The sequence below is a fragment of the Falco biarmicus genome, chromosome W, assembly GCF_023638135.1.
Source record: "Falco biarmicus isolate bFalBia1 chromosome W, bFalBia1.pri, whole genome shotgun sequence".
Classification (NCBI taxonomy): domain Eukaryota; kingdom Metazoa; phylum Chordata; class Aves; order Falconiformes; family Falconidae; genus Falco; species Falco biarmicus.
This window is the reverse complement of record NC_079310.1, coordinates 22,630,462-22,639,614: the sequence shown is the minus strand read 5'-3', so window position 1 is coordinate 22,639,614 and position 9,153 is coordinate 22,630,462. Positions and strand designations below refer to the sequence as shown.

At 43.5% G+C, this 9,153-nt stretch overlaps 1 long non-coding RNA gene across 1 annotated transcript; it reads left to right on the top strand.

Annotated features, from left to right (window-relative positions):
* Positions 1 to 417: 417 nt before the first annotated feature.
* On the top strand, positions 418 to 7,423 carry LOC130142031 (uncharacterized). Its single transcript, XR_008819271.1, has 3 exons — positions 418 to 622; positions 4,743 to 4,822; positions 6,855 to 7,423. It is a non-coding gene; the product is annotated as an uncharacterized LOC130142031 (long non-coding RNA).
* Positions 7,424 to 9,153: the final 1,730 nt, after the last annotated feature.

Genomic DNA, 9,153 nt, shown 5'->3' with positions numbered 1-9,153 from the left:
CAAAATACTGAACATGCCATAGCGACTCCCAAATCCCCTGGCTTAAGCACTTCCCACTTGCATTCCTGCCACCGATCCCTCAGACCCCCTTTCACCCTCCCCAAAAATAGTCAATGCATTGGGGAGGGAGAGGAAAAAGGTCTAGCTCCTTTTCCAGATCTATAGGACCTGGATCAAAAGGTTTATCAGTGTCAGTGGAATCATTGTCCGAGTTGTCCTGTTCCTGCACTTGGTCCTGTGTTGTGAGGTGTAGAGGAATGAAGGCAGTGAGTTGATTGGCATTGATGGTATGCAGCTGTGGTCTTGCCTCAGCGGCAGTGGGTTGATTGACATGGAGGATATGCAGCTGTAATTCGTTCCTGCTAAGTGGTTAAATAGCCCTGAGGATTGTAGGAGAGAGGATTACAGAGAGAAGGAGTGTCCTGTGGAGAAAGGAGAGATAACACAGACAGTAGACTTTAGCTAATGCTGAAGTCTTGTTGTAGTCTGCTAGTTTCTTTGTGCTGCAATAGTTTGTGTTCTGTGTGAGGTTGATTAAGTTGGACTCTGACAACAACAACTGGTGTCCACCATAGCTGAGGCAAGTGGGAGAGCCTGTGACCTATAACAGACACTATGAGAGGTGAGCCGTTTTAACTAATCTATTTGGGTGTATTGTAATATTTGTTGATAATCTTAACTCAAATTGCAATTTTTGGTACTTAACATAGATGGGGACTAATTGATATGGGTACAGAAGAAGAAAATTCTACATTAACAATGTTTATAAATATATGTCAAAAAAAAGTGTGAAGTATAACAAGAAGGTAATAAGAGTTTTGCTGGGATGGTGTTAAGTAAATAATGTGCTAGTTATGCTGAAAAATGTCTCTGATATTCAGACATGGTAAAACACTAGAAAAATACTTTTGGAGATTGCCTCAAGAGGTGGTAAAATTAATATGCTATTGCTAACAATGTGGTGATTAGTCTTAGATCTACTAGAACAATTAAATGTGGACAGGGAGACAAACTCCATTTGCAATGCTTACGGATATATCTGAAAAAAGTGTAAAATATGATAAAACATCAATAAGAGTTCTGCTAGTGTGGTATGAAAAGTATGATTTGTCAGTTACAGTAAAAAAGGTTCTCAGCATTCAGACATGGCAAAGTATTGGAAAGATACTTTTTGAGGCTGTCTTGAGGGGAGACAAAATTGCCACAGCTTCATTAACAACATGGAGATTGATCGTAGATTCACTAGAACTAATTATAGACAGAGAAATAAACCTTATATTAACAATGCAAATGAATGTGTTTGAAAATAAAGGTATAAAGTATGATGGCAATAAGAACTCTGCTAGGATAGTGTAAAAGGAATAATTTGCCTGTTACAGTAAAAAGTCTCCAGCATTCAGGTATGGCAAAGTACTGGATTGTTACTTTTGGGGGTTGCCATGAGAGGGGACAAAATTGCTACAGCCTCATTGACAGCATGGAGAGTTGTCTTTGATTTTACCAGAACAAGCAGAAGCAGACAAAGGCTGCGGTTGAAATAGCCACATCCCCGGTTGCAGAGATGATGCCCAATAAGGTACCTTTGGTGCCCTCAGATTCTCTGCCATCACCTGATCCATTCAGTCAAGGCTGGCAGGAGGAGCAGAGTGGCGCCGGGTCAAGTGGGCAGAGTTGGTTCCCTTTGGGGTGACAGGGAGATCCAGTCATTGTCCTGTTGCCTGTCTGTGATCCTGAGCCACCTGTGATAGGCTTATCAGAGGAGACCTTAGGTCATGTTCAACAACCAGTCCAAATTACAACATTAGAATTAGATCCTGTCAAATTCTGGAAAAAAGATGTGGGAGCAAGCACTAGTGGAAGGGGATATCAATGCTGCAGGAGCCACAGGGGGCAGGGTGTTAGCCTGTCCAGTGCTTTGAAAGGATGGTAAGGCTCCCCCTGAGTGGGAATCTATCAACTGGGGAGTGATAAGAGTTAAGGTCAACCTGTCTACAGTACAGAATAGGCTCAGTCTATGCTCAATCGTTGTTACATATCTTTTCACAGCAGAGCTTACTGCTCATGATTGACATTCAGTTGTGCAAACTATATTGACCCCTATGCAAATGTGACTTTTTGAGTCAAATTGGAGGTGCTTGGCAAATGAGCAATCACTGATGAATTTAGAATACCCCCAGGATGACCCATGTTTTGGGGCAGGGATTCCCCAATTGATGGGGGAGGCTCTGGTTAACTCTCCTCAGTTACAAGCTCACCTACATCCTTCAGTTCTGCAGCAAGGAAAAGGTAGTTCTCCAAGCTTTATTGCAGGTCCTGGATCATGGCGTGCCACAACAGTCACAGACCACAATAAAGCAAGGCCCAAATGAGGGATAAGTGCCATTCCTGGATAGGTTGAGAGATGCCTTGGAAAGCCAAATACAGAATGGGGCAGCTAAGGAAGCATTGTTACTTCAATTAGCTAAGGACAATGCAAATGAGGATTGTAGAAAAGTGATTGCAGGCATGGTGAATTGTAATCCCACTTTAATAGAATTAATGGATGTATGTGGGAAGGTAGGAACAGCTGCCTTCCAAACTGAGTGTCTGGCAAAGACCTTTGCTGATGCAGTCAGGGTTGTCCATTGCTGTTACACATGTGGGCAAGAAGGTCACCTAAAGAAGGACTGTCCAAAGAGATTGAGTCCAGGAAGGGCTGATGGCTCTGGTTTGGTATGCCGTTGATGTAACAAACCAGGGCGTTTTGCAAAATACTGTAGATCTAAATTTAACGCTCAAGGATGGTTACTTGCAGGTGATAACAGAAAGCAAGGAAACGGTGGGAGGAACTGTGTGATGATACAAATGAATCCTCCACAACAATTTCAGGCTTATGCAGCCAACTCGCAGCCTGAACTTCAGGGAGTGCTGGATTGGATGTTACCACAGCAGCAGTGTCACAGTCCGCTCGGTGGACATGTGATGGCTTGTTTACTATGATCTTGAAGCACAAAAATCAAGGTGATCATGCCAAGGGGTTATGTTTCAATTAAACAGCACAATTTTTTTGCTCAAAGCGGCTTGTGATAGGTAGAAAGACAGAAAGTGAATAAAAGGTAAAGTAAAAAGAAAAGAGGATTATAGCTACCACCACGGGTCCAAGGTGTCCCTATAGTCCCAGGTCCAGGCAGTGTCCTGCCAGTCCTTCCGTTTGTCATGATCCTTGGTGGGGAAGATCTCCAAAGTTCAGTTGTGAAGGAGCCATCTTTTATGCCAAGCAACACACCTTGCTGCTCCTCTGTTCCATGGACTGTTGCCAGTCTCTGCCTTCTTGAGCAAGGTTATCACACGTGTGCAAAGAAGAGTGCCTGAGGTGTGGTTTGACTTAGAGGCAGGTAGCTTCAGGCTAGGAGGTGTGTTTTTGTATTATAATGAAGAAAGTTCACCTGAAGTTTTTCTGGTTTGCTGTTACAACCATGGTTGTAACAAATCTTCTGGACAGCTGTTAGATGGCCTTATTGTAGTTATTCCTTTCAGTCCCAGGTGGCAGGGAGCGGCATAGTACTCCTCGTACCATGCAGTTCTCTTTCCAGGGTCTTTGTGCCTTGGTGTCCATGAGGACCACATTCCATCTCCAGGTCTCAGTTGACAATGTTGAGACAATAGTGTTCTCTTTAGACACACTCTTACAAGCTGCCATCACAATAGAGGATGATAAAGTACATAAGGTCCCACTGAATGCCATGGGACCCATTGGCAATAAAATGAGTGTGCTGTTGTTTGGACATTCTAGTGTAATATTACAAGGTTTGTTTGCCTTACCAGGAGTCATTGATGCTGATTATATGGGTCAGATTCAAGCAATGGTATAGTCCCCACCCCCCATGTCAATTCCTGAAGGTAGCTGGATTGCACAATTAATTCCTTTCTGGGTGCAAGATGATTATGCCCATGACAAAGTCTGGGGCAAAGAAGGGTTTGGTTTGACAGGAACACCTCAACTTTTCTGGACTCAGTGTACAAAATGCTCGACCAACTCTAACCTGTAAAATCGCCTTTGCCAAAGGGACCCTTCCCACAATATGGATGACTGGAATGATTGACATGGGAGAAGATGTAACTAAATATCTACACATATCTGGCCTCACTCCTTGTTTGTCTTTTTGGCAGGTTCCATATTGGTGGGAGTGGGTGGTGTGAAACAGTGTCCAGAGTCAGTATATGGTGCAAGTTCAAAACCCTGAGGGCCAGACAGCAACAATCCATCCCTATGTGCTTGATGTCCCTCTGAAGTTGTGGGGATGGATGTTTTGGGACAATGGGGAGTTATTATCGGTACCCAGAAGGATTTTTAATAGGGGCTGCTGTGATGGAGGGCATACAGAGACCTACTCTGCCTTTGCCTTGGAAGACAGATACCCCTGTTTGGGTGGAACAGTGGCCCCTTCCTGAGGAAAAATGTGTAGCCCTCCAACAATTAGTCGAAGAACAACTAGTGCAGGGTCACCTAGAACCTTCCCATAGTCCTTGGAATACCCCTGTGTTTGACAAAAAAGAAATCAGGCAAATGGTGCCTGTTACAAGATTTAAGGAAGGTAAATGGTGTAATGGAGGGAATGGGAGCCCTGCAATTGGGCATGCCTTCCCCGATGATGATCCTGTGAACCTGGGATATTTTGGTAAATGATTTAAAAGATTGGTTTTTTTGCTATTCCTTTACATGAAGCTGATAAATGTAAATTTGCTTTTTTTTCAATACCTAGCAGGAACAATGACTCCTTGTAAGCAATACTGATGGATGGTGTTGCCGCAGGGTATGAAAACCAGTCCTACTATGTCAATGGTATGTAGCAAAGGCATTGTCACCTGTATGGGAACAATTTCAGCAAGTGTATTGCTATCATTATATGGATGATATTCTTGTATCAGCTGCAAATAAGGCTGAACTTCAGCAAGTGTATTCAGTTTTGCAGCAGTCGTTGGCCACCTTTGGGCTATGTATAGCACCAGAAAAGATTCAACAAGCAGCCCCATGGAAATACTTGGGAGTTAAGGTGCTAGATCTGTGGCTCAAGCACTTGTCTATCCAGCTCTGAGTAAATGTCAGAACCCTAAATGATTTGCAGCAATTATTAGGGACCATAAATTGGGTAAGGCCATACTTGGGCCTCACAACAGACCAGTTGAAACAACCCTTTGATCTGTTGAAGGGTGACACTAATTTGATGTCTCCCCAATCACTAACTAAAGAAGCCAGCTTAGCCCTAGAGAGGGTGGCCGATGGTCTGCAACAAAAAAAGGGTACACCGTGTAGACTTAGAAACTCAAATATGTTTATATGTTGTCATTGCTAACTGTCATCCCATGGGATTGTTGGGCCAGTGGAATGAGTGTTGACAGGATCTGTTACATGTCTTGGAATGGTTATTTTTGTCTGTACAACCATGGAAGGTAGTGAGCACTCAGATTGGACTAGTAGTGAAAATCATCACCAAGGGATGTACATGGTGCATTCAGCTCATGGGCCAAGATCCCAATTGCTTGATAATTCACATTGAATGTGATTATGTAAGCTGGTGCTTGGCAAACAGGTTTACAGTTTCCCTTGAATCCTTCTAGAGCCAACTGACAAATATCCTATCATCTTCCCAGTCATAAATTGTTACCAACTTAGACATACAGATACTTCAAAAGCTGCTGGTAGCAGATAGCCCAGTGTAAGGCCCTATGGTCTTTACAGATGGTTCTGGGAAACGGGGGAAGGCAGTGGTCGCTTGGTATGATGGGAAGCAATGGCAAGAATTGATACACTTGACACAGGGATCACCTCAGTTGTTTGAACTTCATGCTGTCATTGTTGCCTTCAAAAGGTTTCCTTGATGTGCTGTAAACATTGTTACAGACTCTGCTTATGTTGCAGATGTAGTGTGACACATTGACCATGTGCTGCTTAAGGAGGTAAATTCAGAACAATTTTTTTCTTATTAAAAACATTATGGGTGATGGTGAGCCAGCATAGATATTACATCCTGTATGTCTGCAGTCACACTAGATTGCCAGGACTTGTCGGTGAAGGAAATGCCTGTGCTGATGCTCTTGCAGCTCCCGCTTGGACTCCTCCAGTGCCAGATCTGATATGACAGGCCTTCATGTCTCAATTTTTTCAGTGGGGGGGCTTGGGCACTGGTCTGTCAATTTAGAATCTCTTGCAGATGCAAAATCCATCATTGCCCCTTGCCCAGAGTGTCAGCAATTGGGTCCTGGACAGATGTTTCCATGAGGGGTCAATCCACATGGATATCAGTCCTTGGATCTGTGGCAAACTGATGTCACGCATGTGCCTTCTTTCAGTTGTTTACAGTATGTTCATGTCTCCATTGATACCTTCTCAAAAGTCATGTGGGCATCGGCCCATACTGGGGAGAAGGCTCTGGATGCCCTTTCACATCTTTGACAGGCTTGGGCTGCTCTGGGGGTTCCAAAGTGTCTGGAGACAGACAATGGACCAGCATATTCATCTGCACGCATGGCCAAGTTCCTTGCCTCTTGGGGGGTGGAATATGTTACTCATATCCCACATTCCCTGACTGGCCAAGCCATTGTGGAACATGTTCATCATACATTAAAACTACTTCTTGAAAAACAAAGGGGGAATGTGTTCTGAGACTCTGTGCTTGTCTATGGAAAGCTGTGTATACATTGAGTTATTTGACTGTGCCGGCTGGGAAAGTGTCCTGTGATTATCTCTCATTTCTTGTCTTTGCAGGGAGGAGATCCTCCCATCTGAGCAAAGGTCTTAAACCTACAAATGGGAAAGTGGACAGGCCTGTGGGATTTAATTACCTGGGGATGTGGGTATGCTTGTGTCTCCACAGATGCAGGGCCATGGTGGCTTCCCACTAGGTGTGTTAAGCCTGTTTTGGATCCTAGAATTGACAAGAGGACATCGGATACCAGCTGTTCCGCAGACCCCTTGAGAGGAGAGTCACAACATCTGGGTGATGCTGATGCAGAGCCTGAATCGGATGTAGCTTTGTGCCTTCTTAACTCAATCTGAACAGCCTTTCCACACCTCCTGCCAAGGGCCCTACAATGGATGATAGACACAGCCTTTTTAGTTAAAAACAAAAAGGGGGAGTTGTAGAGGAATGAAGGCAGTGGGTTGATTAGCATTGATAATATGCAGCTGTGGCCTTGCCTAGAAGGCAGTGGGTTGATTGACATGGATGATGTGTAGCTGTAGCTCATTCCTGCTAAGTAGTTAAATAGCCCTGAGGATTGTGGGAAAGGGGTTGGAATGACAGGGAGCAGTGTGGTTTGACCTCTGGAGGAAGGAGATAGAGCACAGACAGTAGAATCTGACTGATGGTAAAGCCTTGTTGCAGCCTACTAGTGTTTGTGCTGCAATAGTGAGGGTTGCTGCAATCAGTGACAGGAGCTTTGGGGGCAGAGGTGTGGATGGAGTCACAATCATTGACAGTGTGTTGAGAAGAGTCATGCTGTTGGAGTTTACAGCTTCACCTGGTTTAGCACTGTTAGTAGAATTAGTTGACACTTGGTGGCAAATTCTGGCTACTCTTCACCAAGGTCCTAAATGCATTGCTGACATGGAGTCCCCCTGTGCGGCAGTGTCACACAATAGTCTGCTGACCTCTTGGCAGGCAGGAATTTGCAAAGTGCCATCAGGTGGAAAGTCCAGCACTTTGTCACAAATCCACTCTAACAGAGTCACTACCTGTGGACCCATCATCACATTCTCTAATAAAGTTTGTGTAAAAGGAGACTATAGTCCATTTTGCACTACATTTTTCTGTAGTTCCTTAATCATTTCCCAGTGAAATGCCTGATACTGACCTGGGTGTCTATCTTGTAATAGCATGGGAGATGTGTGCACTCCTCCACTCTTCAATCTATCTCCTGATATCACTGTGTTCCTTATTACTGCTCTGCTACACTACTTGCTTTTTCCTTACTTTTGATTGTTCATTTTTTAACTGCTAACCCTCTGATCTTAAATTTATTTTAATCTTGTCTGTCCTAATCAGAGTCCTTGACTGCTCCTTCTAGTTCATCAGAAACATGCTCAGTTTCAGCTTTGCTCTCACTTTGCTCTGTCTGCTGAGCAACATCTTGTTTTGTTGTTACATTAGCTTCCTGCCCCTTCTCAGTCTCTGACCAGGCCTCCTTAGCGATACCTGCAAGCTGTTTTTCTGCATGCATCTCTTTTAATGTCTCAACATTAATTTCCAAGTAGTTGTTACTTGGGTAGCATTCAAGTCTCCTTGAGATTACTTTTCCCAAATTTACTCTCCTGCTGATTCCCACATTTTAACATCAAATATTTTTGTAGAGGTAGCTGGGGTGCCTTGGCTCTTTAACCAGGCTAGCAGCAGTCTCAAATTACTTTTTTCATATAAAATTTCTCTGTTGTGCAAAATATGCTGAAACTTTTTAATTTACTTTTGCTTCTGCAGACATACTTGAACTCACTTTTTAAAGTTTCTTGGCTGCTCATCTGTCTCTAAGCATACAGCTGTTGTCTGCCTGGTCCAGTTGGCCAGATGATTTTTTCAGCCAAGGAGTCTCTGCTGGAACACAGCACTCTTCCACAAGCTGTCATCTTTTTTTTTTTTTTTTTTGCCCAGTTCTGTCCTTATCCTTTCAATGTCTCAGAACTCCACCATAGAGTTCACCATTTCAGGAGACTGTGCCTCAGACTCTTTAATCTGACCAGAAGACCCTTTATTAGTTCAAAACCCATGCTTATATATCCTCATTCACTGTTCATGCACAACATACTAAAATATTTTTGGTTAATTAATACTGTTTACACACTTCCTGGCTACATATAATTGGTTAATTACTAAGCTACACATGCACTGAACTTGCATTTTTTTTCTCTTCTTTCTTATCTTTGTGAGTTTTATGTTCTCAGCCAGCTGTTAAGAGGTGGCAGTGCGCATCCACTCTAGTCTTGCTTCATATCCTGTTTTTCTTCCAGGCGTTCAGCCAACCTTATCTTACTTTCTTCTTTAGCCTTCAAGGTCCTTCACAGGCATTGTGGCCTCCAGCACTTGCCATAAAGCTCTCTACAATGAGGTGACAATACCCAGAGCACTTTGAGCACTCTGTCTTTTAGAGCTACTATACCAGTGCCTTTCACAAAATAGCACT